Genomic DNA, 25074 nt, shown 5'->3' on the forward strand with positions numbered 1-25074 from the left:
CTGAAACCACCCCTTGTTCCCTCTATGTTTGATCTTGTTTTCTGAGGATTCGGGTGTCTGCTTCGCCATCATTTCAGCTGGTAAATAAAAATGCAATAACGACAGCTCACCGTAGGGAGCTGGGAACTGGTTCCGACTATTCTGGTTATGTTCTATCACTGGGGACTTGCTAGGTGCTAAGCTAGGCTGTCCTAACTACTTCATCTACATTTGCATTAATGAAGTGGACACCTGAGTCTCCCCATTTTACAGAGTGAGTGGATAGACAGATGGCATACAAAGGGTGGAGGTGGTGGAGGTTACAGGGAGTGCGGGGGAGGGACGGAACACACTCATGGGTGTTGCCTCAGTTCCTGGCTTGACCAGTGGATGAGTGCTGGGCCCGTGCCCTGGTCGGGGTGGCAGGAGGGACCTGATTCCTTGGTATCCTTCCAGCAGATGCCTAGCTGAATGTGTAGTGTGTAGCTTGTGTTCATTAAACATTAGTCAACTCACCACCTGAGCCTTCTCCCTTCCCCCTCATTTTCATCGTGCACCTTCCTTGCTCCCATCCCCTCTTCCCAGCAAAACTGCTCCATTTTGTTGCTATGTGGTGGACAAAGGATGGTCACTGGACTCAGGTGGACTCAGGTTTGGAATTAAGTCCTGCCATTTACCGGCTGAGTCCCTGGGAGAAAGGGGAAGCCCTACATCCTCCCTCGCAAGTTGGACGGGACCTAACACCCACCTCACAGGCTGTAACGGCTGTTCAGTGACATGTTGAATGTAATGAAACTCCAGGCATACAGAAGGTGCTAGTAAATACTAGCTAGTGTCATTATTTGTCCTTTTCTTGTGGCTCCGCCCTGCTGCCTGTTTTCCTGATCTCACTTCCTGGAGGAGAGGGAGAAACTGATGCCTGGGAGACTGAGGCTAAGAAGGGAGGGACCTCATGCTGAGGTCCACTCGGACTTCATCTCAGGCCAATGCACTTCTTACTTCACCTGTCAATTCCCTGGGATCCGAGAAGAACCAGTCCCTTGGTGTTGAGAAAGATTTTTCTTTCTTCTTCTTTCTTTGAAAGACTTTATTTATTTATTTATTTATTTATTTATTTATTTATTTATTTATTTCAGAGAGAGACATAGAGATAGCAGCAAAGAGCACAAGTTGCGGGGAGAGAGAGAAGCAGGCTCCCCGCTGAGCAGGGAGACCGTTGTGGGCCTTGATCCCAGGACCCGGGCATCATGGCCTGAGCTGAAAGGCAGATGCTTACCCGACTAAGCCACCCAGGCGCCCTGAGAAAGATTTTTTCTTAAGCAATGTCTTTGCATAAATATTTCGAGGGCTTTTTCCCCCCTTCTAACATATATGTGTAATTAATGATACACATGGGGCAGCTGCTCTTTGGAAGCTGGTGATGTGCTTCATGTGTGCAGGTAGCGAACAGTAGAAGCCATGCCGTGTCAACAATGCGGCTTCAAATGTGATCTTCCTCTTGTGTCCAGTGTCACGGTCCCATGACCAGCCATGTGCCCGTGCACAGGGAAGCCGACTGGGGATGCTTTCTTCTGGTAGAGGTGGGGAGCGCAGCCTGGGCAGGGCCTATCCTCGGGCTAGCGGACCTGGGCTTCCAGCTCTGGCTCTCAGGTGCGAGGTGGCTTTGGACACATCACTTTTCCACTCTGGATCTTGGTCTCTTCCGTCCTCATCTGTCTAACTAGGGGATTGGGTCTGATGGTCTCAGCTCTCGAGCCTCTTGACGGGAGCTCTGGAAGGCAAGGGTGGAACTCTCTTGTTTGTAGTTGGGCCCCTCGTGCCTTGCATGGCCCCTGGCATGTAGTAAGTACTCAATAAATGCTCGCTGAATAAGTGATTGATCTTCAGCAGTTTCAGCTGTGACCATCTGCTCACTAGATGGTGCTGATCCCAAAACATCTCTGGGGAGAGATGAGTAATAAGGGGATTTCACAGACCTGCGAGTTGCTTCGGGCAAGCCGAGTTCTCATTTTTCATCTTTCTCATTCCTGTGCTGCTACATACTCTTCCTGAATCTACACGTAGCATCAAATCATAAAACAGAGGGAAAATAGTAAAACGAGTTAATTCAAAAACTCCTGAGCACATCACAAACAATGAATAGGATGTTTAAACATAATTGTATGTGTGCTGATGGTCCAACATGAGCATAGCTTATTTTTTGCTTAGTAAGCAAAACAAAACAAGTGACAACAACAAAACTGCCTTACATGGATTCAAGAGCAGCAGCCCAGTCGAGGCTTAATGAATTGTGTCAGTTTGCATAGACGGAGCATCTACTGTAACAGCTGAACTGTCACGGGCTGGGATGACTTCGGTCGGGGGGGCAGGCCCGGGAGAGAGATTTCCTTCTCAGCAGCTCGCAGACCCTCTTGATGTGTCTGCCCCTTGAGGTGGGCAAGAGTAGCTGAGACGACCCGCGTGTTTTATTTGCGAAGTCCATTAATCTAACCCTCCCCGAAGCCGATGCCTGCAGACCATTCCCCTGGCCTTTCGGGAGACAGCAGGTTCCCGGAATCCTCCCCCTTTAAGAGGAAATGCTGCACACGGGGGACACTGGGCCCTGGGAAGGCTCCGCTCCGCGTGCTCAGCACCCGGTGAGTAATAAATAGTCATTAATAACTTACGATTAAGGGTACCTTGTACCCAGAGCCCGAGAAGGGGGCGCTGCCCTTGACATTACGGGCCTGCTTCTGTAGCCAGAGTGGGGAGAGGGTGCAGGAGGGTGTGGGGCTCGGACCGGGAGCAGACCGGCCCAGCTCAGCAGTGGGGCTCCCGTGAAACCTGGGGGCCTGGGGACGGGCCAGAGAACAGCCCGAAGCTCACAGGCTGCTCTCCTGCTCTGCCTTCAGTCTCCCTCTCTCCATGCGCATGCACGGACATGCCCACGCACATGCATGCACATGCACACGCACACACACATGCACACGTGCACATGCACACGCACACAGGTACGCACACATGCACACACACCCCTCCCCTGAGGACTTGCACAGGCCAGAGCACAGAGATACACAGAGCATCGCAAAGAAATCACACAGAGGGAAGGGCTGCCATCCTAGTGGGAAGGTGTTCATCCTAAGCCATCTCAGTTTCCTGTCTTGGCCACATGAATGAATTCTTTCTATTTTAAAAAATGCTTCCTGGGCAGCCCGGGTGGGCCAGCGGTTTAGTGCCACCTTCAGCTCCAGGATCAAGTCCCGCATCCGGCTCCCTGCGTGGAGCCTGCTTCTCCCTCAGCCTGTGTCTCTGCCCCTCTCTCTGTGTCTCTCGTGAATAAATAAATAAAATCTTAAAAAAAAGAAAAATAAAAACTGCTTCCTTCTGAAAGCCCCAGAGGGATGGCTTGCCTCCCTCCTCCCCGGGCTCCCAGGGCGCTCTGGGCGCTGCACACCCAGCCGGGTGCCGGGGACAGACGCCGTCCTCTGGGCGGCTCGGCGGCTGCTCGCATTGGTCCCTGTCGCGTTTGTTCTGAGCGAAAGTGAGTCCCTGCCCGGGCCTCGGGTAAACACTCAGGGGGGAAGAAAAGGCCGGAGCCTGGAGATTTCATGTGCAGTTATGATTCCATAACCAGATTTACTCAGTGGGCAAGGATGGCAGGGGGTGCCTCGGGGGGCTGGCCAGGCTCTGGGCCTGGGGACCTGACCTCCGCCCCGTCGCACCGGGCCAGCGTCGTGGCTTCAGCTCCACCCTGGGAGGTGAGAAGACTGCTCCGGTCATGCCACTGGCCCTGGGACACGCTCCGTGCAAACCGAGCCCCAGGATCAAATATGATGGAGGACGCAGCCTGCTCTCGTGATGGCCAGCACGGGAGCTTCACTTGGTTTTGAACTCAAAACATATGAACTCAACACAGACCCTGTGAGGCAGCTGCCATTGTTACTCTTATTTTACAAATGAGGTACAGGGAGGTTAAAGGACGTGCCCAAAGTCACACAGCCAGTAGGGGGCAAGACTGAGGCTCAAGGCGAGGCAGCCTTGCTTCCAAGTCTGTGCTTTTTTTTTTTTTCAAGATTGTATTTATTTATTCATTTATGAGAGACACACAGAGAAAGGCAGAGACACAGCCAGAGGAAGAAGCAGGCTCCCTGTGGGGAGCCCGATGCAGGACTCGATCCCAGGATCCCGGGGTCATGACCTGGGCTGAAGGCAGGCGCTCAACCGCTGAGCCACCCAGGGATCCCCCAAGTCTGTGCTTTTAACCACGGTGCTGCTCTGTGCACCTGATAGGCAGGCAGGGCTCTGAGAAGTTTTGCAGGAAACAACCCAGCAATCTCCAGACTGGCTTGACCCTCGGGAAGCAGCGGGGTGTGATGGCTCAAAGCAGAGTCTACCATTAGCTATGACAGACCTTCTCTCTTTCCCTTCCCTTTGTGCCCTGGCAGTGACCTTGGGCAGGTGCTCGGGCTTACCGTATGGATGCCTGCTTTTACTGCAGCTACCTACCTAGGCATAGAGAGCGAGATGGGTATATACTATACAGAAATGTGTATCTGCATATTATGTGGATAGACACCAAAGACACACACCCCTAGGTAGATATATACTATAAAGATACGTATTTGTATTTTATATGTAGAAAAGTAGATGCACACGTAACACAAACACTGTACACATACCCACACACACAGCCTAGTAAGAGTCTGCAGAACTAATATTTTTGAAACACGTTTTGGGCAATGTTAGTCTAACAATCTCTAAGATCCTCCTCTTTTCCTTTCCCCCTGTTTTAATTTTTAATTCTTTTAAAAAAAAGATTTTATTTATTTATTCATGAGAGACACACACAGAGAGAAGCAGAAACTCAGGCAGAGGGAATAGCAGGCTCCCTGCAGGGAGCCCAATGTGGGACTTGACCCTGGATCCTGGGATCACGCTCTGGGCCAAAGGCAGATGCTCAACCGCTGAGCCACCCAGGCGCCCCTAATTTTGAATTCTTGAAAGTGTAGGATCTCATTGGTGCCTGTGTGGGCTTCCTGTGTGGGGAGTGGTCACGAGGTGGAATGTTACAGCTGGGAAGGCCTTGCACATCATGGTGTGGTACTGTTTGGTCTCAGAGCTGAGGCCTTCGAAGGTCCAGTGACTTGTCTAAAGCCACTGTTCTTGGGCCCTCATTGCAAATAATGGAAACATATGCATTCATAGTTACAGGACAGCATCCCAGCACCTCTCTTGCCCTGGGATGAGGTGGGACTTCAGTCCCTGTGAGCCTTTAGGGCACGCTCCCAACAGCCTCATGTAGAATGCTCTGAGCCTTCCTGAAAACCCACTCACATGGTTCTCATAGGGCAGCCAGGGACCCATAGGACCCTCTGTTCTAACTAAGCTCTTCCTGGTCTCTCTGATTTGCAGCAAGAATGTGACCATTCCCTAAGATCCAAGTAATATTTAAGGAAGAGGTTGCAAACTTTGTGGCCTTTCTGGCCAAGCACATAGCGAAGATGGCTGTTGGGTTTTAGACATTTCAAGAGCTCATCACTGTGGCATCAGGGGAGCACAGGCTGGCCCTGAAGTCGTTACAGTCCCCAAAACCCACAGTAATGGTCGTTAAGTCAGGCCTCTGCCTGGATTGAGTTTTCCAGGCTTCGATTTGTTATCACCACGTGAGTAGTCCTAAAGCATCTTGGTGCTGCAGTCTATTCCCTTCCCCCTTCCCTCCCTGGGCTCGGTGCTCCATGCTGGATTCTGGCCCCTTGGGTGTAACTGTCGTCTGCCCTTCCACGGTCAACTCTGCTGAGTCCCCCCTCTGGCCTTTGTCATCTGTGGCTGACTTTCCATCAAAGGTTTGTGTCTCCCGTTCAGAGTGTTGTTGCTACCAAGTGGCAGACCCACCAGAAACCATAAGTTCTCATCCCCTTTTCCACCAGGTGGGTCAGTGATCTGACTCCAGGCCAGTGGGATGTGGAACAAGTGACATGAGCCACCTGCAGGCCTGGACTACACGCACCTTCCGTGTGATCCTTGCCCACCTCTCCCTATTTGCTGGGTGAGTGTTGAAGCCCTGAGTAGCATTGAAGGGCTCGAGACCAAGACAAGTGAAGCTGTGGTGTGGGACCCTGAGTGCCTGCATGGAGGAGTCCTACCCCCATACCCCCACCCCAGCGCCCTGTGTTCTGCACACGAGCAAGCTTCTGTGGTGTCAGGGCACTGATATTTCCGAGTGATTTGTTACCGTAGCTGGTGTTCTCCTAATACATATTCATATCTCCTCAACTAGATATACCCCCCCACCCCCCATCTCCCTCCACCGCCAGTCTGAGCCTCCCTTGTGTCTGGAGTCTTCCTGGCCTCACTGATCTAGGTGTGCCCTGTCCTCTGCATTTCTGCAGCTCGCATTGTCACACTCAGGCAGTTCCCACTGTGCTACGCATGGGCTTGCAGCGCTAATTGAAGAGGACAGAGACCTTGTTCTGTACTCATTCTGCATCTCCCAAAATGCCTAGCGTCAAGCCCGGCAAACAGTAGGCACTCAATCAATACTTGTTGATCGATTTGAGAGAGGCTGGAATGATCCATATCAAACTCCAAGCATCATCTGGGAGCTTGCTGATTAAACAGATGAATCTTGCAGCCTTTCTTTACCGCCACCAACCCAGCTTTTGCTGAGGGGAGCTCCGTGTTGGAGGCTCTAGGCTGCAGCGCCCTCCTTACCGACTGGTTCCTGGCTGACGTCCCGGGATCCAGGGTGCTCCAGGCCTCTTGCAGATGGCCAGGGCATCCATCAAATGACCTGTCGACTGAGGGTTATCCTTTGTTCTCTCTGCTCTTCCTACTTAAAAAAACAAAACCAAAAAAAAAAAAAAAAAAAACCAACCTCCATAGTAGACCCCTTTCCGTAGGGCTCTGGTTTCTCTTTCTATCTGGAAAGGAGTGGAATAGAAGTATCTTCCAGTTACTGTTACCTGTATTTTAAGATATAAACTATATATTTTTTAATTGAACACCAATAAAAAATTAATTTATTAAAAAAATAAACTATATATTTTTTATGTGACAAAGTCTCGTAGAAGCATCATGACAAAGAGCCTGAGAAGCCTAGATGCAGGACTAGACATGTTGAAGATTTAGTTAGCATACTTTGAACTGGGTGTTTCTGCTCTAATTCTGCAGCCACTGACAGGTGTGTGAAAAATTTGGCCATTCCCGGTAGTTTGGCACCATGGTGATCAAAAATATCTTAGAACCACTACACTTACTTTCATTCACTTTTCTCATTACTTTGCATAGTACAAGTAATATCTGTTTAAAGAAAAAAGGTGAGAGAATCCGGATAAGCAAGCAAAGAATTAACACCATACGAATTTCTGCAAATCAAGCATAACTCACTCTGAATATTTTGGTGCACTTCCTCTCCAGGCTTTCCAATGCCAATACATAAATTTCTGGTAGTTTGCATACCCTCTATATTCTGTATCCTGTTTTGTAAATTGATTTTTACTTAATATTTTTCTATCTTAAAAATAAACAGTATCATTTTAAATGACTTCATATCATGTCATTGCACAGAAACCATAGTTAGGAAAACTATTGTTATCTATTATTGGATTTTTAAGTGTTTTTCTGTTTGTTTTGTTTTGTTGTTATAAACTCTTTGATGGAAATTCTTGTATACAAACCTTTGCCTGCTTGTGTGATTATTTCGTTAGGATAAATTTACAGAAGTGGAATTACTGGGTCAAAGGGAATGTAGATTTTAAAGGTGTTTGATACCTGTGGCCAGAAAGGTCACAACAATTTACCCTCCCTGCAGCATCCCGGCTAGTTTTAAGCTCATCTAGTCAAATCGGTTTGTGTATGGGGATACTAACAGGGGAAGGGTGGGATGGGGAGAACGAATTTAAACAGTTAATGTATTTTTAAAGCTGTTTATCTTAATTCAATCTGTTCTGGTTGAATTCTCCTGCTCTTTAACACAGACTTGTGGGTTTAGATACAGTTTTCATCTGATGCAGGGTTGCAAAAACATCTTGAAGTGGTACATTTGCAGGAGTATAAGGGAGATGGGTTTGTTTGCAGCATAATCCAAAGGGGCAAAAGCAGTGTGTGCTGGGCCGCGGTGTGTTCTGGCATTTATGTCAGGGGAGGTGTATATATATTCATCCTGTAGGTCATAGCCCCCTGAGTCAAGGGCTTTGTTGTTTCCATAGGGGGAAAAAAAAAGAAGAAGAAGAAGAAGGAGAAATCTGCTTTTGAGATAGATGCTCAGGGACAAGAAAAAGCAAGGTGACATGTGGGCTGCTTTATCTCACCAGGAAGAACTGGAGCAGGGAAAGCTGAACTTGGGAAACTGGCTTTTTAGTGTGTGCAGATGTATTAAAATTCTTCTCCTTAATGTGTCAAAAATCTTTCAAAGTAAAAATAGAAACAGTTAATATCTCCCTCTCCCTCCTCCTTGCCATGCTCCCTTCTCTGCCTGCCTTTTGACTCCCACGCTGCCAGACTTGCTGTTGGACGGTAAGAGGGATGGATGGTCAGCATCTGGGGTGGGCACAGAAGCTTTGCTGCAGGGAGCACATTTGCCCCTGGGCAAGACCCTTCACACTGCTCAAGGTCACATGTCCTGATTAGCTCTTTCTCCCCAGTAAGGGAAAGGGGTTGGCTTAGTCACGAATCACTGAGCAGGATTGTTCCTGGAAGTGGGGCACTAGCTAGCAGTCTGGTGCAGAGGAACTGGGAATGTATCTTTTGGTTAAGCCCTATCCTGACCATTCCAGTCTGTTCTCCAGATTATGGGTATGTACTTCTCCAGAAGCAGGTTTGAGACAGTGTCATGCAAGGGGAAGGGAACTGGAGTTGATTAGGAGTCCTGGCTCTGTCAATGGCTGCCCAAGTCATTTAACCACCTCGAATCTGAGCTTAATGTGTCAAATGCTGGTGACAGGGTGCTTTGTGAAGATTAGATGGGCCACTCTTTCTAGGCCCACTGACTGGTACATATTTCCTGAATTCCCCAGGTAGAGGTTGTTTCTCCCATAATTCCCTCCTTGGTATTGTCATAATATGTTGTTTACGTACACTCCCCTCAGTGTGAGCAGTTTCCATAGTCTGTGTTCTCTGCTGGACTATTGTTTCAGGGTAACGCTAGTGGCCATGATGAATAAAAGTGTCAAGTTTTAGAGGCTTAGCCCAAAAAGTATATTTACCAATCCTTGGAGTTCAGGGACACAGACTCCTTCCATGTTGTAGCTCTCTCACCCCCTAGATCCTTGGAGTTATATACACCCAGCCAGAAAACATAGGATGAACTCATGGAGGATGTACACCTGCTTCTTCACTATCTTGGATCATGAGTGACTCATGGTACCTCTGCTCACATTTCATTGGTGAGATCAATGGTTCCACCTAGAGGCAAAGGACATGGGGAACTAGTCCGTGGCTGGGCGGCTACATCAGGGACAACTCTATTCAATGAAAAGATAGTTTGAATCTTTAGTGGACAGTCAACTATTGCTTCCATATCTAAGATCTCTATGAGGGCAAGATGTCATCTAGGCACTCTAGAGCATTCCTGTTGCAACTGCTCGATCTGGGAGAACTGCATCATCTAGCTGTTGAGTCTGTAAATCTACCTGCACAGAGAAGGAGAGAGAGAAAACCATCAAAACAGTGCCCGTGATTCTGTTTACCAATCCCAGGCGATGGGTGGGCAACTAGAATGGGGTCTGCAAATTCCAAAGTGCAAGTCAAGCCTTGCCTGTTGCCTGTCTTTTGTAAATGAAGCTTTATAGGGACACAGCATGTCCATTCATTTACATATAGTCTTTGGCTGCTCTTGCACTACAGTGGCAGAGTTGGGTACTTGTGACAGAGACTGCAAAACCGAAAATATTTGCACCTTGGCTTCCACAGAAAAAGTTGGCTGATTCCTGCTCTAGGGAGAGCATGAGGTGGGAACCTTGAATCTGCTGTTCTTCTGTCGGTTTCTGTTTCCTTGAGCTCCTCTCAGAGTGAGCATCTTGTGCTGAATGTGATTATCAACCTGATGTTTCACATGTTTTTCATGTGACATAGTGTCTAAATGCAAACCAACTGCCTTGTCAATGCACAGACCATGTATATGGTACTTTATAGGTTATTTAAGGAATTTTAAGGGCAATATTTATCTTACTCATCTTCTTTAGAGCTCATTGCTTCTTATAAAATGTTACTCCACTATAAAAGCATGTTTCTTTGGAACATTAAAAGGATCCTACAAATCACAGTATTGTCATTACTTTTATTTCTTAGTTATTGTATTTCAGGAAACAAAGATACCCCTATCTGAATCTTTTTAAATTTTTTTTTTAAATTTTATTTATTTATTTATTTATTTATTGGAGACCCCTATCTGAATCTAAGAAGAATCTCTCAACCTTAAGATGCTCATCAGAAGTTTATATCCTGCTGGTTTTGTGATTGATGGCCTCTCTCTCATCTTGATTAGTTTATTGTCACAAATAGAAAAGAATAGTTTTTTTAAAAAATTGTTTTAAAGCTGGGCAGAGGCATTATAGACACTCTGACCAGCAAATAGTGAAAAAGAGATTGATATCTTAATACATTCCACTGTGGCAACCTAGGCATTAATGCACCTTCTTGGCCTCCTTCCCTTTCTTGGCTCAATTTCCTGTTCTCCTACTGATGCTTCCTGAGATAGTCTTCCAAATAAACTACTGGTACTCAAATTCTTGTCCCAAGGTCTGCTTCTAGGGGAACCCAAACTAAGACAGGTTCACCTATTAAAATTTTATTTTGTTGCCTAAACTAACCCTTGAATATGGACTCTTAGGAGGTAGAGAGGAAAAAGAAAGAAAATGCTGAAAGTGTTCTATTTTCAGACTTTCCTGGTCTTTTTTCAAAAGATTTTATTTATTTATGTGAGAGAGAGAGAGAGAGAGAGAGAGACGGAGAGAGAATGAGTAGAGGGAGAGAGAGAGGGAGGGAGAAGCAGACTCCCCACTAAATAGGGACCCCGACCCAGGGCTCAACTGAGGGCTTGATTCCAGGACTCCAGGATCATGACCTAAGCCGAAGGCAGACTCTTAACCAAATGAGCCACCCAGATGCCCCTCATACTCCCAGTCTTCAAGCTTACTTGAAAAGAAACCAAAGAGATATCCAGGGGAAAAACTATTACAAAAGCAGACATTTCCAAGTTTGGAAACACTTATGAAGCAAAGTTGTATTAACAATATAGTTTGGAGGGACGCCTGGGTGGCTCAGTGGTTGAGTATCTGCCTCTGGCTCAGGGTGTGATCCCAGGATCCTGGGATCGAGTCCTGCATTAGGTTCTCCACAGGGAGCCTGCTCCTCCCTCTGCCTATGTCTCTGCCTCTCTGTGTCTCTCATGAATAAATAAATAAAATCTTTAAAACAAACAGCAACTAAAAACAGTATAGTTTGGAGAATGATAAAAGTGATTACTCCAATGAGAAATTAGACTGCCCCTAACAATAGAAATAGTCAATCAACAAGAATTTCTTAAATTAGCACAGGTAATCCCGATGCAAAGCTAGGACTGAGAGTCACTGCTCTGTATGTTTAAGTCCATGACATCAAAGATGCTAGTGTTTACTGTTGCTTCCATGGCAGTGTGATAAGTCCTATGCATATGCTGCTCATCGAATTCTGACAGGAGTCTATGGGTCCATGGTTTTTATTATCTGCATCTCCCCTGTGCTGAGCAAAGTTAAAGAACTTGCCTTTGTGTCTGAAATTTACCTTGTGCCTTCCTCAGCTACCATGTGGTCATGTGCTTTCTCTCTCTTTCTTAGTCAAATCTACCAAAGGTTGGCCCCATCAAGAGATCAGTTTTTATGCTATTGATTAATTTATTTTTTAAAAAAACTTTTCTACTTCTTCCTTCTACTTTCCTCAGATTGTTTTGTTGTTGCTGTTCCTGATTTGAAAGTTGAGTTGATTTCATTTCAGTCTATATTTTGTATCAATAAACATGTTTATTGCTATTCATTGGCTTCTAAGTACTGCTTTGACTACATCCAATAAATTTTGCCACGTAGCACTCTTGTGGTTGAATTATAAATAGTTTGTAGTTTACTTGTATTTCTTCCTAGCTTGGGAATTGTTTAAAAATCTCTTTTGGGATCCCTGGGTGGCTCAGTGGTTAAGTGCTTGCCTTCGGCTCAGGGCGTGATCCTGGAGACCCGGGATCAAATCCCATGTCAGGCTCCCTGCATGGAGCCTGCTTCTCCCTCTGCCTGTGTCTCTGCCTCTCTTTCTCTCTCTTATGAATAAATAAATAAAATCTTTTAAAAAAATTTCTTTTGAAGTTTTCAATCATGTGAAATGCAGAAATGGAAAAATGAAAACCAAATCAGTAAGGCAGTACTTAGTAAGAATTTTGTGTGCGTGCGTATAAAAGCAGTTTCAAATTCAAACATGCTATGAAACTCAGGGATATTATGTCATAGGGGGACTAATAAAGTGAAAATGAGGAAGTAATTTAACCTTTACAATGACTGGTTGTTACAGTTGGGGTTTTCAGCCAGCAAGGGATTGGGTAAAAGTGAGTATCTCATACCATTTTAAGATGATGACTGAAGTTTCCTTTATAATGATAAGAGGCATTTATGAAAAATAAGTTGAGTTTCACTTACGTTTATTGAAATAAAGTAGATTTAGTTTTACTTACTTGGCTTAAATGTTTTGTCTACTTGGAAGATTTTCAAACCCGGTCTCCATTTGATTTTATTTAACAATTCTTTGTGGTCATTCTTTCAGCAAGCTTAGAACATAGCTAACCAGTATAGCATAACTCTCAGATATCATTGTTAACCTAGTCAGGATGGAGAGTCATGTATTTGATGCCTCCAACAGTTGAGTAGTTGGGATGGAGGGTCACGTAGTGCCTGTTTTCATCATTTGCATAACCATCCTTGGGTTCTTCCAGTTGTCTAATCCTGATGGATATATTTGACCTACGAATAGCACTTAAAACCCTGAAGAGGATACAAAGCACTAGGGACGTTGATATGATGACTACAAAGAGACTAATAGCCCAGGATTGAATTCTCCAGAGCAGAGATTCCCAGGAGCCAACATTTAACCAACTAGCTAAATAAAAAGGCTTATATTAAGATTCTTGTTTAAGTCAACCTACACTTTTCTGAATAATATATAATCAGGCCTCAATTTTTCTGAGTTATTTACATAGGCACAACATATGTTAATAGCAATCACTGTCTTCATGATTACTTAGGAGAAGATGAACACGAAGATATTTTGTTTCAGGAAGGGATGTTGCAGGTGAGCTTCCACCTACATAGCCTCTATATGATGTGAGTAATCAGGTGATTTAACAAGAGGCATTTCTGTGAAAACAAAAGAAAAATAAAGTTTAATAGTTGGAGTAAACTATAAACTTAATTTCTGAGTTTGGAGGGCAGCCAGTTGAGGAAATTCTACATTTGAGTTGAAGGCATCAAATACAAATTTTTGCATTTCGATGGTGGCATCAGGATGGAAGAAGTTTCAGTCTGATGGATTTTCCTGATTTGCAGTTTGACTGTCTTTGATGATGTCATTGGATGTTCCTGTCAAGTCTTTTGAGTGGTCTATGTAGTAACAGGTCTATGTAGTAACAGGCATAACAGATTATTTATACATAATCTATTGTGGTACTTTATCTGAGATTTACAGATAGATGATACATCCTTAAAGACAATGAACAGAACTAGGATCTGATCATGAGTGTATTTGTAGTTTTTCTATTAAAACATTTTTCTATTAAATTTTATTTTATTTTCTATTAAAATAATAGAAAATTATTTTCATTTTCTATTATTTTCAATGAAAACATTTCTATTAAAACATAATTTTTTTCTATGGGCATCTCATTTTAATAAAAAATAATCACAGCTAAACTAATTTGCTTGTAAAATAAGTCTAATCTTATTAAACTTGGCTTGATTACTTATATAAAGGTAGAAGGTAGTAAGAATAATGACTCTACACATATTCTCAAATATGACGTTTTAGCCAAAGCTTTGCTAATATCCAAGGGGTTTTACTGGCTCCATAAAGTCAACATTAGTTCTTTATTTTTTTTTTTTAATTTTTATTTATTTATGATAGTCACAGAGAAAGAGAGAGAGAGAGAGGCAGAGACATAGGCAGAGGGAGAAGCAGGCTCCATGCACCGGGAGCCTGATGTGGGATTCGATCCCGGGTCTCCAGGATCGCGCCCTGGGCCAAAGGCAGGCGCCAAACCTCTGCGCCACCCAGGGATCCCCCAACATTAGTTCTTTAAAATTGCCGGATAATAAGGAATCTCGGGTTAGACCTTTAAAAGTCTCTCTAGACAAAGAAGCTAGGTCTAGCTAGTCTTTCTAAGGCTTGTCTAATAAGGACTTGTCTAATTATGTGCTGTTACAAAAAGAACAGATTATTATTGAATTTATGTAAGTACGCAATGTCTTGAAAAACAAGAAAATAAGAGTTTCTGAATTCTGAAGGGATCAGGTGGGGCAAAAAGAGTTAAATGCTTTAGCCTTTGAGGTATACTTTATCAAACTGTAAGTTATAGAGAGCTTCAAAGAAACGAGAGAAGGGATCCATTAACCGTGGAAAGCAAAACATGAAAGAACCAACAATATTTTAAATAAACTCACAAAAATTATAATCATTTTAATTAGTTTGTTCAGGCTCATGTAATTAAATCATGTTTGTTTGATCTTGAGTTAGCAATTTTATGAATCAATCAATTTTCTATTAGAGTTCTAGAAATTTTCACCCAATTCAGTGTTATGCTCTTAAAGTTATAAGAAACCTGTATCCTAGAGTACTGTATTCTATAGTGCTTACTATCCATGAAGCATTTTTACCTGTAGAAGTAAGTCAATCAGAGAAGGACAATCATTATATGGTTTCACTCATACAGGGAATATAAGAAATACTGATAGGGATTATAGGGGAAAGGAGGGAAAATCAGTGAGAAAAATTAGAGAAGGTGACAAAACATGAGAGACTTCTAACTCTGAGAAACGAACAAGAGGTATGGAAGGGGAGGCAGGTGGGGGGAATGGGGTGACTGTGTGACGGGCACTGAGGAGGACACTTGACAGGATGAGCACTGGGTGTCATACCATATGCTGGGAAATCGAACTTCAATAAAAACATGTTAAAAAATAAAAAAATTAAAAGATTTATAAATGCTTTCAGAGAAAAATCAACAGTAAGATAATAATTCTGTGAATGAGAAAAGACTTAAAAATAGACATGGTTAAGAAATAGACATGGTTAAAGGTCTGATGAGAATTCACTAAAAAATGATGCAATTGATAAGTAAATTTCATTATTTTATGGTATACAATTTTATAAAATAATGGCAACTGTGACTGATAACATTATTCCAAGATATATCAGATTTTTAGGAATTACACATAAATTTCTGAATACTTACATTAATAATATATACCTATATAAATATAACCTAAGAAAGTTAAGTATCATTTCTCATTTGATAATGTTTCCCATGCAATTTAATATCAAAGAAGTCTAAATTAACTAACATTTCCTTTATCGAATCCTTTGTGATCTTCCAAGGACCCTCACTAAGTTATCTCAAGGTCAAAAAGACTTCATTCAGAATTTGATTTGGGGAAGTTGGTCCAAAACGTCAAAAGGTTTAAAACACTTAATCAAATAGTAGAATCACAGGTCACTGTGAAACAACACTTAGTTATCCATTCAGCCAAAATGTCAATGAAAAGATTTTAAGGTCAAATACAGAAAGTTTCGTAGTTAAAAAAAAAAACTCAGCTCTTTCAATATTGAAAAGACTGTCTTTCTAAATAAAGATCTGATAAAAACATGAAGCATATTATTAACATATTATTAATTAACATTTACTGTTAATAAATATTAACAATATTTTGAGGAGATGTAGAATATTTGTTTCCTAGGATGTCTGGCTGGCTCAGTTGGTGGAGCATGCAACTCTTGATCTCAGGGTGGCGAGTTCAAGCCCCATGTTGGGCATAGAACTTGAAAAAAAAATCTATTTCCTGGGATGATTACATTAAAGGTAAAGAAAACTTTATATAATCTTTTATTAAAAGCAGATCAATAATCTAGGACATTTTGTGATTTTGAGAGAGAAAATTAAACTCTAGATTTGTATCAGTACATTACTGAGCTTATTTAAAAACCCTTATAAATAAATCTATTTAATTTTAGCCAGCATTGATCTCACAACATAATTTTTTTCCATAAGCTTTCAGCAGTTTTCTGTATTTATGTTTTGTCTTGTCTTTCTTATTTTTTTATTTTTGGTATTCTGAAAAAACTGTTCATTTTTTTAAGGATAAGTTACTTTAAAAAATAATAAGGGGTGCTTGGGTGGCTCAGGTCATGATCTCAAGGTTGTAAGATAGAGTCCCTTACTGGGCTTTGCACTCAGCACAGAGTCTGCTTGAGATTCTCTCTCATTCTCCATGTACCCACCCCCATAAGAGTGCATGTGTTTTCTTTCTCTCTCAATAAATAAATAAAACCTTTTAAAAAATTTAAAAATTAAAAAAATAAAAACATATCCTGTATTCCTTGCATACTCTTCGTATAAAAAATGCCATTTTCTTCTCATACTTTGTACACAAAATTGTTTCCTTTGCTTTTACTGTTTCTAGTAGTTTTATTTTTACATATGATTATGAATTTTAACTAGTAGTGACTTTGACTTTCCAAGGAAAGCTAGGAAGCAGGCAGTTGAGAATTGTCTATCATATATCAGCATCCTATGAAAGATTAGCAAATTTATTAATATATAATTATAAAATTTATATATTTTAGAGACATATGTTTTCATGGTATATTTTTTTAATGTGGCAAAAACATAGTTATTAATAGGCCCAAATATATTTTGTCTCTCTGTAAAAATTAAGAAGCCAAAAGTAGATAAACTTATGCTTAGCCATTAATATTTAGTAACCTCAATACCCTCTTTATTAAAAAAAAAGAAGATAAATTGAGTGTTGTTGGAAATTATTTTGACTGAATATTTGGTGTTATATAAAGCTAAAATATTTGGGAAAATGTTCTTTGCAAGAAGATTACACATGCGCATATACATATAATGCATGCATATGTGTGTACATATATATATATATAGAGAGAGAGAGCTGTTGATACTGAGACTCTATAATTTTATTTATTTATTTATTTATTTATTTATTTATTTATTTATTTATTTATTTAATAATTATGTTTAAAAGACATTTTCCACCTAAACCTATATTTTTATTCAAATTGGGTAAAGATTGGTAAATATCAGCCCTCATATCGAATGAATGTGACTAAGTCTAGGTTCGGTGCATTTGTTGGGTAGATGATAGTGATTTAGATAGGCTGGTGTGTAAAGTGGAGATTTGAGTATGAAGGCAGTGTGACAGTGTGAGGAGCCCTGCCTTAATAATACATTCTTGTCATATTATATTCCTAATTTGTTGGTTCTGCTGCTATAAAAAGTACCAAGATAAGGATGTGACTCCCTGGATAGCTCTTTTTGCCTGATATCTGTTAGGCTTTTTTGGGGCGTGGGCGTAGATAAATTGTATGCAAACATTGAGTTTCAGCATATAACTATTTTGTTAGTGTAAAGAGAAAATCCTGAAAGAAGTTTTCCCCAGGAAAACCTCAAAGTATTTTTGGTAGTGTCTTTGGAATTTTTGATCATCTCATACTATTTAGATGTATGCTATAGTTTTGGTATGCGATCAAAATGGAAGCTTTGAAAAGGAGATTGTTTTATTCCAGAGGTTATTACATAATTTCCTTGAGCATCTCAAGGATAAGTACTTTCACAAAATGATTTGTAGGAAACTTATGTATAGAACTCAAGTAGCCTTTTTATTACAAAAAAAAAAAAAAGTGAGATAGTGAGGCTTATCAGGAAAATACTTAAAAAAAGAAGCCAGAAGTATATAACTTCTATTTAGAAATTAATATTTCAGTATATTATGTTATTTGGAAATTATCTAGATATTCAACAAATATCCATTATTTAGTTTAACTCAGTGCAAACTTTTATCTTACTTACATCTAATGAAATTACTTGCTTTTAACAATTATGTCTGGATTAGACATTAAACAGCTAACCATCATCTTATTTTTCTTGTTGACAAATTTTATAACATAGAGATAGTATGAGCTCATTTGACTAAGAAGGCCAGGTAGAAAAAGTTGTGTGTTTGCATTACATTTAGTGTTGAAAATTTTGAAGACATGCTTGTTTTTACTAAACCAACAAACTTGAACCTTCTTTTATTTATCAAAGATTATCTGAGATCATGTAAACTTGAAAAACATATGAGTTGGTTTCTATATTTCTGAGAATTTTAGGAATACTTAATTGATATGTGCTTATTTTTAAAGCCAATTACATAGCACTCTATAAAAACTATCATATAGGGGATCCCTGGGTGACTCAGTGGTTTAGCGCCTGCCTTTGGCCCAGGGCACGATCCTGGAGTCCCGAGATCGAGTCCCACGTTGGGCTCCCGGCATGGAGCCTGCTTCTCCCTCCTCCTGTGTCTCTGCCTCTCTCTCTCTCTCTGTCTATCATAAATAAATAAATCTTAAAAGAAAAAACTATCATATATATCTAACACACATGCATACATAGACATATGTAAATATATAAACAAAGCTCTAATAGTTTTCATTTAAATTTTTTTTGCCTTTCTCAGATACAGTAATATAAAACTCAAAAAAATAGCTTGATCTAAATTGTGTTTCTGATAGATGTACTAAATTAAGGTTACCTGCTCAGATGGCCAGAAGTTTTATACTAAAGATTTATTATTTGCATGCTTTAAGGATTCTTTTAGAGAAGGTATTTCTGGAGTCATTTGTCTTTTAGAAACTTCTGCACACCAATCAAAGGGACTCCAGTGTTTCCCACAGGTTTGGGATCCATTTTTTCTCAATGGTGCCCCTTAAGATGGACTATCTTATCTAAATTAAACGTTTCTGAAGTGGTCATTATAATTAATACCAAATTATCCAAAAGTTCATCCATCTTCCAAAAAGGCACACAGTCCTGGTCCATAGTGGGTATACACATAGGAAGCAGGAGTTTTGGAGGGAAGTGGAGACCTTAAGACCAAATGGAAACCATCTTTGCCGTTAGATTCCCTAAGACATCTTAACTATGAGGGATCCTGTTTTCCAACAGCTACTCCAAAACACAGGGAATCATGTGCACCCCCACCTCCTTTTGAACAGAATAGGTAGGGTAAATTACCAAGAAGCTTCAACAAACAAAATGCAGGTATGTGCAAAAGGTCAGAGAGCCCCCAGTGCAAGGGGAGCAGAGCCCAGATCCAATGGATCTACCCTAGAACTCCGTCATTACAGAGAATGTGGTGAGCACAGTGGCCTCTGAGGATACTGACACTTGGTTATTCACCAGCTGTGGAGTTACTGGGACTCTTCTTTGGATCTCAGTTCTGATATTGGAAACTGTAGAAAATCCAGAAATAGCACATTTAAACCTTTGAACCAATAAAAGAGCATGGGTATAAGAACAGTTCACAAACTGGGAGCTTTCAAATTGAAAACTGATCCGAAACTCAGGGCCATGATGTTACTGGGTGGCTTATAAAGTGGAAATGAGGAAGTAGTTTAACCTTTACAGTGATTGATTATTACAAGGGAGGGCTTCCTGATGGCAGTGGATTGTTTATAAAAGTGGTTCTTTTACACCATTTTTGGGAAGATGACTTAAGTATTTATTATGATGATCTTACTTTATAAGAAATAATGCAAGTTAAGTTATGCTTCTGTTAATGAAACAAGCTAGATTTAGTTCTGTTTACGTGGCTCATATGGTTTTGTCAGTTGGAGGATTTTCAAGCCTGGTCTCCATTTTATTGTATTTTAACCACATAGAGATTTTTTTGTAGTTATATTTTTTGTTGTTGATATCTAAATATATCACATTGTGGTCAGGGAATGGACTCCACATGATAACAATTTTTCTTCTTTGGTCTATAACAGACAAGGGAGGTTTCAGAATTTCTAGCTAGGTGGAATGGAAAGCTGTACCTCAACAGGCTCCATTGATTTTACCTTAAATTGAGAAAACATCAGTGATCCATGTTAAAGAACGGAGGGGGTAAAACTCATATGTTGAAACCTAATCCCTAATGTGATGATATTGGAGGTGGGGCCTCTTGGAGGTGATTAGGTCTTAAGAATAGAATCCTCATGAATGAGATCAGTGTCCTTACAAGGGAGGCCCCAGAGAGTTCTCTTGTCCCTTCTGCCATGTGAGGACACAGTGAGAAGACAGCTGTCTATGAACCAGGACACAGGTCCTCACTAGACACCAAATGTGCCAGCACATTTATCTTGGACTTCCCAACTCCAGAACTGTGAGAAATAAATTTCTATATTTATGAGGAAAAAAGAGAGAGAATGGAAGAGGTGGCTAAAGGAGATTATGGGAACACTTTCACTTTCCTTTTCCGTACTGCCAAACTGCCAGTAGTACAAATCACTAAAAACAATCTTTGTATTCCCTTCCCACCTTTTGTATTTTCCATTTTAGTGACTTGGTCAGAATAAATAGCATGTTGAATCGAATAGTTACACCCTCCAGAAAATAATTAGTTCTATGTAGTGATATAAGAAGTATCAGCAGTGAGAGCAAGAAGAATTAGAGTTCCAGGTGACCGGGTGTCACCAGGTACATGAGGGAGGACGTGAGGCTTGAACAGAACCCTGCAGGATGAATATGGGGCAATGTGGAGTGGAGTGGAGTGGAGTGGAGTGGAGAGAAGTGGAGTGGAGTGGAAGGTGTTTCCAGGGTGGAGAGTAGCACATCAACCTGCTGGCAGTGGAAACAAGCAAATCATTTTCATTTGCATGAGGGTAGAAATACAACAAGTGGAGTTTGGCTGCAGCAAAGAATTCATGCTATGGAGTAATGGGAGCTCAAAGTGATTAAGCAGGATAGGACAGGCAAGTTTAGAAATTTTATGTATTTATTTATTTATTAAAAAGATTTTATTTATTTATTTTTAAGAGAGAGAAAGAGGAATGCCGGGGGGGGGGCAGTGCAGAGGAAGAGACAGCCCTAAGTGGACTTCACACTAAGTATGGAGCCAGATGTGGAGCTTGATCTCACAACCCTGAGATTAGGACATGAGCCAAAACCAAGAGTCAGACCCTTAACTGACTGCACCACCCAGGTACCCCATGTTTAGGGATTTCAGAGCAAGGACTTTAGTTTCATATGGAAAGTGGGAGTTGCTGTTGGTAACGTGTGGTGAGTGTTTTAGGGATCCATCAGTGGTGAGCAAGGTGAATTAATCAATCAATGATGGGCTAGATAGGTTAGAAAGGAGAAAACAAGGTGGTAATGAAGAGGATGGTGTAAGTCTGGGAGACATTTTGAAGGAAGAATCAATAGGATTTGGGGTCTAATTGAATGTGTGGGCTGAGAATAGAAATGCATCAAAGATGACTTCTTGGGCAGCCCGGGTGGCTCAGTGCCTTCAGCCCAGGGTGTGATCCGAGACCCGGGATCAAGTCCCGCATAAATAAATAAAATCTTAAAAAAAAAAAAAAGATGACTTCTTGATACCTAGCCTGCCAGGCCAGGAGATGGTAATGACGTTCAAGACACAGGGAAGTCGGTTTAAAAGGAAGACCACTAAGTTGGCTTTGGATGTGTTGAGACTGAGAACATCCAAGAGGAAAGGTCTGAAACTCATCAGACTGCAGAAGATAGAGGTAGTCAAAAGGTTATAAAGAAAGCCTCAGGAAGAGAGAATTTTAAAGAAGTGGGTATGTGTGGGTGGGCAGTGGGGGGGTGGTGTGTGTGGTTGTTAAATGTGTCAAATGCTGTAAAAAAATGAGAGCAGGGTGATGAGACAAAGCACTTGAGTTTTAGCCTTAAAAAATAGTTTCATTTAATGTGATGGTGATAATCAGGTTGCAAAGACTTAAGGAAGCAGGGGCAGCAAAGCACAGGAGGCAATTGGTCTAAAGGACACAAGCAACATTATTTTGTCTAACCACCAAAACTGAGATTCAAGACTTTGAGATAGAGATCATTGGACCTAGAGAGAGAACAGAGGACTGTAGGCCATTGAGAAGTTGGATTTAGAGGAGACATTAAGGCATTAAAATTTTCCAGACTGGTGAAAAGTTGGTCTTAGGGGTAGTATGGAGGGTGATGAAGGGACCAAGTTGGGGCCAATGTGAAGGGCATAGACTCTGAGCTGGGTGGCTGATATAAGCTGGCAGACTCAAGGACCATCTCATCTTAGGAGAAATTGGGGTAGGAAAATAAGGCAACCTTCCTCACCATGGCAGCAAGGGATGTGGTGATTGGGGGTTTCCATGGTGATCAGAAATAACCACTCTTGCCTCAACAGTTTCCACTTGTGAAGATTTCCTTTTTGGAAACCCCTTTTGGCCTATTAAGATTGTGGAAAGAAAATTCTCCTCCCTCTGATGGGCCTGAAAGTTAAAAATTCTTTTCTTTCAGGTCACACTTAGCACAGATATTAGACTTCATTAGCTGTACCTCAACTCTGAGAGGAAACCTCTCAGGATTTAATATTTATAGCTGAGGAAACATAGGGCTCTTCCCAGAGGAAATGAATTGGACAATGTCAAGTCCTTGGTTGCGGGCGGCGGGGGGCCTGAAGGGAGATGGTCACGTTCTTAAGAAAGGGAAGTGTTACTCTTTCTGCCAAACTGCTAGGATGCACACCCAAGCCTGTCAGTTGCTTATGGGACACATGGTGCAGACACAAGCATGCTGGCCTGAGGATGGGAGGACTTGGGTTTAGATCTAGCTGGTTGCACTTGGCTAAGTCACTTGCTCTCTCTGGATCTCCATTTTCAACTGTCAGCTGATGGGTGTGGCAGTGGTGGGGAAAAGTACCCATCAAGCTTCTTAAGCTAAAACTCTCTGTTCTGTGAGTCAAGGATGAAGGCAAAGCTGCCAAGTGAGGAGGAGATAGAAGCAGCCCATCTGTTGTGTAGGAAGACCTGGCCTACCTTGGGGGGATGTGGCATCTGGGCCCACTTCTGTCATCGTCAGTGGCAAGTCACAATTTCGCCAGGCCTGTCTGTCTGACCTAAAATACGTGGTGCAAACTACTATTTAAAAATACACAGAAGTCCTCTTATGAGATTCAAAAAGCATTTGGTTTAGAAGCCAGGTGGGACTTAGCCCTCTGAGACTTCACAGGGCAAAGACCACATAAACACCAGTTATCCTTACATCATTAGATTGGAACTCTCATTCTCTATGCTTCCTAGGAGAGGGGTTTTGAACATCATTTTGCAATGATAGCTGGGTTGTATGTTGGCATCAAAGGGATAGCTTTGGATTTTACTTTTTTATCTGGAGAATTATCCTCCTAGAAAGGCCAAACATTGATGTGCTACGTAGTTTGTGTATAGGGTTGGGGTGGGGATGCGAGAGGAGCATACATATTTTAAAAAGGATGCTCTCTGGGGTGCCTGGGTGACTCAGTTGGTTAAACGTCCAATTCTTGATTTTGGTTCAGGTCATGATCTCACAGTCCTGGGATAGAGCCCTGTGTCAGGCTTTGCACTTAGCATGGAGTCTGTCTCAGATTTTCTCTCCCTCCTGCTCACTCTCGTTCTCTCTCTCAAACAAATAAAATCTTTAAAAAGAATAAAGAAGTTGCTCTGTATAACTGTATACCTTGAACTTTTCCATTTCTGTGATGGAATCATTCCAAATATAGGAGAGAAATCTCCCCAGATTTTGTATCCCCCATCATTGATCACCCTTGCTCTTTCCCATCATAGACAAACTTCTTGAAAGCTTCACTTACTTTTGCTTTCCAGTTCTTCATCTGGTCCTCATACGTACCCACTCTTGGCTTCCATCCCCATAGCTCCACAGAACTATTTATCAAGATCTCTGTATAGCTAAGTCTAACAGATATCTTTCTTCTCTTAACTCTTCATGCAGCATTGAAGAGAGTTGACCTGCATTGGATCATGCTTTCCCTACTGCAGTAGATTGTTGTATGTTGTATTTTTTCTCTTTGTCTCAGCCATTCTCCTTATCCTTTTTGGGCTTATTCAATTTATCCAGACACTTAATGGTATTGTTTGAGAACTATTCCCACTTCTCATTGTTTGAGAACTATTCCCACTTCTTTCTTTCTTTCTTTCTTTCTTTCTTTCTTTCTTTCTTTCTTTCTTTCTTTCTTTCTTTCTTTCTTTCTTAGATTTTATTTATTTATTTATTTATTTATTTATTTATTTATTTATTTATTTATGAGAGATACAGAGAGAGAGGCAGAGACACAGGCAGAGGGAGAAGCAGGCTCCCTGTGGGGAACCCAATATGGGACTCCATCCTAGAACTCTTGGATCATGCCCTGAGCCAAAGGCAGATGCTCAACCACTAAGCCACCCAGGCATCCTTGCCCCTTCTAAAGCAATTTCATTTACACCCTTGGCTTTCATAATCCTCTAACAGCCAATGATACCCAGATTTGAATCATAGCCAGATCCCACATATACCCTTGGGGTCAGAATGGTTTTCCATTTCTGATGCCAGTCTACCACGAAGGCCATGAAACATGCGTGATTCTTCATAAAATTAAATGATCTCCCTTTTCTCTTCAAGCGAGCAGAATTGAGTTGGTATTTTCATTGAGATAATGTACCCTGTGATGGTAGGAAAAAGCTTGGCCCCACTCTGAAAACTACAGTTCATTTGGAAAGATAAAATACATGTAAGTGAAACAATACATCCCAAGGCAATATGTGAGGGAGTACGTAGAAGAGAAGAGGCCATGAGCAATATTATGGCAAAAATAGCAAAATCTGACTAAATGAGATGCTGGAGCCCTTCCCTTTGTGCAAAGATATCTCTTAGTTAGAAAGAACCCAGCAATCTGTAGTATTCTATCAGAAATTAACACCATCACTAGCTCTCATCAAAATAACACATGAACAGCATATCTAAAAGCTATTTAGCAGAGCCACTCAATATTACATGAGAGGCTTGAAGATGCCCACTTTGAAATTGCTCCTTTTAATCACAGACTGGAA

Source organism: Canis aureus, chromosome 1, assembly GCF_053574225.1.
Source record: "Canis aureus isolate CA01 chromosome 1, VMU_Caureus_v.1.0, whole genome shotgun sequence".
NCBI classification, from domain to species: Eukaryota; Metazoa; Chordata; class Mammalia; order Carnivora; family Canidae; genus Canis; species Canis aureus.